Source organism: Pteropus alecto, unplaced genomic scaffold (genome assembly GCF_000325575.1).
Source record: "Pteropus alecto unplaced genomic scaffold, ASM32557v1 scaffold87, whole genome shotgun sequence".
NCBI lineage: Eukaryota > Metazoa > Chordata > Mammalia > Chiroptera > Pteropodidae > Pteropus > Pteropus alecto.
In genome coordinates this window covers 3773977-3778220 of record NW_006443225.1, presented here as the reverse complement: position 1 = coordinate 3778220, position 4244 = coordinate 3773977, and the positions used below count along the sequence as shown (strand labels likewise).

General features: G+C 39.8%; 1 pseudogene; it reads left to right on the top strand.

Annotated features, from left to right (window-relative positions):
• The first annotated feature begins 2593 nt into the window (after positions 1 to 2593).
• LOC112472686 lies at positions 2594 to 2712 on the top strand (annotated as a pseudogene).
• Positions 2713 to 4244: the final 1532 nt, after the last annotated feature.

The following is a 4244-nucleotide window of genomic DNA, read 5'->3' as shown; positions in this document are numbered from 1 at the left end:
ATGTCACATAATAGGACCTTCTAGGGTCAGAAATAGCTGGACTTATCTTGGAGGTGAAGGGATGGGTGTGTTAGGAAAATGGTTCTTGACTGTGTTTGTCTTACACTCTTGATAATTTGCTACAAGTAATGGACTCTCTCTTTCCCCAAAATGCACAGTATAAAATTTTAGAGGTCTCCTATATACCTTCATAAACTATCTAGGCTTATTCATAAACCATGAACTATTAAAGCCTCACAAAATGCATAGTTAAGAGTACCTGCTGCTGAAATATCTCCCTCTCTGTTTGCTTGTTCCCCAATTCTCTCTCATCTTATCCTGAGATATAAATAAAAAGAAAATTAAATATAAGCCCAGACACACCTTTGGTTAATGTTATTCTCTCTCGATAGATAGATAGATAGATAGATAGATAGATAGATAGATAGATAGATAGATAGATATAGATACCTGTATGACTATCCCAATCTTTCTCCTAAGCCAGGACTTCATATATTAAACAAATAATATCTCTTTAGGTAAAACATTTAATGCTTGAGGTCTTACCCCACTCCCCCCACCTCTCTCTACACTAGTCTGGGTGCATGGAGAGACACAGAGTGTATATGACTCATGACAAGGAAGAAAAGCAGAATCCACCATGGTACTTTGTTGGTCTCTGGGCTGGTTCACTTCCTGCAATGCAAGTTCTTTGTTGCTCTCTGGGGTAGGTCATTTCTTGCACTGAAACGCTGAGATGCCCCTGGACCCACCTTGGGAGTCCTGCTGGCATATGATGCTCAGGTGGGAAGCTCAGGTGGGAAGCCATCTCACTTGGAGTGTTGCTGGCATTGTAGACCTCTCTCACTCTGCCATATCTCCATCTGACCCTGGCTTGGGTATCCATCAGCTCAGCCCTGTGTCCCCATGACCCATCCATTGTGACAGACTCTCACTTTTAGCTAGCTGCTGGCCTGCTCTCCCCTTCCCCTTTCGTGTACTCATGGTAACCCAGCTGCCATCATTTCACCTGGATACTAAGGTTGACTGGGAAAACCAAATGCCAGGCTCTGCCCGCCTGACCAAGCTTCCCTGTCTCTCTCACGGACGATGCTGACCCCATCATGGCCAGCCCCCAGGTAACCGTGTGGGGATGTTTGCCAGGCAGTCTCCTCTGAAAGCTCCCAAAATGAACACGGGCCCAGGTCCTTAGGTCTTCAGAGTCCCTTTTAACCTGTCCCGTGTACCTCCTCTGTCCAGAGACGTTCTGATACAGTGCTTGTTTCTTGCCTCTCCCACCTGGGTCTCGTCCCCCTGAATGTCTTGGGCTAGAAGTTGTGGGTTTGCTACTTTACCTCCCTCCATATCACATTTTCAACTTATCCATAGCATCAAATCGCATAGTCTAGCTAGCCGTCTGTCGTAAAAGGGTATCTTCTCTGCACATATCAGAAATTCTTTGATTAGGAGGTCTTCCTCATGGATATTGAAAATTCTGTGCTCCTTGTCATCCAATCCTGGCTTTTGATATGCTAACGCAAGTTAGAAAATCCACTTTGACAAAACCTGACTCTTTAGCAAATTGCCTTCTCTGAACACAAGCACAAATGTAATTTGACGAAGCTGAGAAATCTGTAACTTGTCCCAGCAGGTATGGCCCTCACCTTGAAAGACTAGCCTCCTGTGCTTCTGAGGGGATGACCCCACAGGACAATAAGGTTTGCTGGATCTTTTTAAAAAGTAGTTAAATGTAATTCTTTTTTACTGAAATGTTTCCATAAAAAAGAGGACAGGGCCTGGTGACACCTCTGAATTTAAATTAGCAGCTCAGAGGGAATGGAATTTTCAATAATAAAAATGATAAGAAACAAGCTGTTATAAACATTTGTGCGACATCTATTGAAATTTTTGTTGCTACTCATCAGAGCATTCTTTTTTGCGGTTCTTCCATTTGCCCCATGTAGCTCATCAAGATGTGTCTAATGGTTCCGCCTAGACTCTGAAAGCCTCATCTGAAAATGCCATAAAGTTCAGAAAACTGCACATACAACTTCTCAGGAACATGGAAAACTATGTCAACATGTTCAAAACAGGGATACCTCTTAAAGCATTTTCTAAAAATTGAAAAATAAATACCTATGAATACAATAAAAGTATTTTCTATTTAAGATTTTCCCCTTCATTTCTTTTTGAGTAAAGGAGGTGTATTTGGTGATGGTGCCAACTTCTACATACTCATGAGTATAATATAAGCTATATGTGCAACACTTATATTTGAATTCCCATAGCAGCCCCCCACTTCTCTTTCAAATTAACTCTAAATTTTGAATAATGAAGAGGGAAGGAGTTCTAGGTTTAAAGTCATAAAAATGAAGGTTTCAATAGTCGATGTTCTGAAATACAGTTGGACTTCTCTTTATTTAGAGGGGATGAAGTGTGGACTAGTCGACAGCTGACTGGAAAACTTATCTATAAGGGACATGAAAGTATCACGGGAATAAAATGCATATGGTCCCACTTAACCAAGTTTCTGTTATGGCTCCTTATACAGCTATAATATGCAAGTTTGTCCCAGACTTTATTATTTGAGTAGGAAAAAAAAAAATACTAGTGAGTCTACTGCTGTGCCACCCTGAATAAGGTGTATTCCGTCTGATCTCGGAAGTTAAGCAGGGGTGGGCCTGGTTAGTACTTAGATGGGAGACCACCTAGGAAGACCAGGTGCTGTAGGCATAAACAATAAAAAATAAGGGATTGTAAGCTGACAAGGTCTTTGCGATCTGTAAAGTCAACCAAAGGTTGCCTCACCTGAAAAAAATAAAATAAAAAATAAAATACTAGTAAATAATTTTATGCGGGACCAGAAAGGCCCAAATCGCCTAAGAATAAGCACCCTGGCTTCTCTGAGACCAGCCACCAGGTAGTCATCTAAAATTGGCTAATGCAGAGTCAGCATTCTGAAGTCAAATATGAAATGGAAACTCACCTTGTTAATGATCATTTAAAGCTCACACCTTGCATAAGCTCTCCAAGAAGCTGTTTAGTTCAGGGGAAAAAAAAATGACAAAGGAGGACTGAAAAGAAATACAAATTATTCTTCAGATATAAAAGATCAGACAGAGAAATAGATGTGTTTTGAATAATGCTTTGTAACGATATCCATACAAGCTACCCCAATCTCCTTGTGTTTGGATGAGTAATACAGTCTAGTTCTAGTGACAGAAAAACAGAAAAAAAAGATAATTTCAAATAAAATTATAATGTAATGTTCAGTTGAAGAAATAAATCACCTATTTTAAACATAAAGAAGTATATACTTTTTATTAATAAAAAATTAATGTCTCCCTTTCTCAACTAAATTTTGAACAAAAATATTACAAATCATTGCCCTGACAGCAGCCTGCCCCTGTAAGTTTCATTATCAATACCTGGGAGGAGGTGATGTGAATCCATCCTGTCCATCCTCTCCTAATTTCCACATTGATGCCATTTGGACCTGTTCCTTCTTAAAGCTAGATGTTTTCTGCCTACTAATGAAACCCAAGAGAATCGGCACATTTTGAGCTTAGTAACTTAAAATTTTCAAGTCCTTTTAATTGCAAGATTGTCAAGCCACACTCACCTTCCCCATACCATAGAGGAACACTATGCTATATTATTTTAAAATTGATTGTTATTCACTTTAAGCTTAGCTCAGAACCGTAATTCTAATTGCTACATGTTTTGTGTCTTAGTTATCATCTGAGATATTATCCGCTCCTTCTAGCATTGTGTTATTTGCAAATGTGAAAATCAACATGATAAAATAGAAAATCACAGGTTTGGGGGTCACATTAAACTGGGTTGGCATACTATCTCCCCCCTACTTTCTACCTGCTTGGTCTTGCTTAATTTCTCATCTTCTCTGAGACCGCTTTGCAGGGTCAATGAATGCAACAGAGATAATACGTATAAAAGCGTTTATCATGCCCCCTACAAAACAGACATTTGCTAAATAAGAAGTGATGCTGTCATCCTTAATGGTACTGTTCAGCAAGCCTTTTCTGTCTACATTTAATTACGTGATTAAAACGTCAGACAAGAGTGGAGCCCTCTGGCGTTTCACAAAAACAAACAAACAAAAAAACTTACTCTTACGTCCAAAAATTTACTCCCAAGGCCAAAAGACTCAACCTAGTCATTTAGCTATTGCTTGCTGCCTTGTCAACTAAGACTCTTCTAAACTGCTCTCTTTGTCCCTATCAGCAACCTGCCCCCACCGCCCC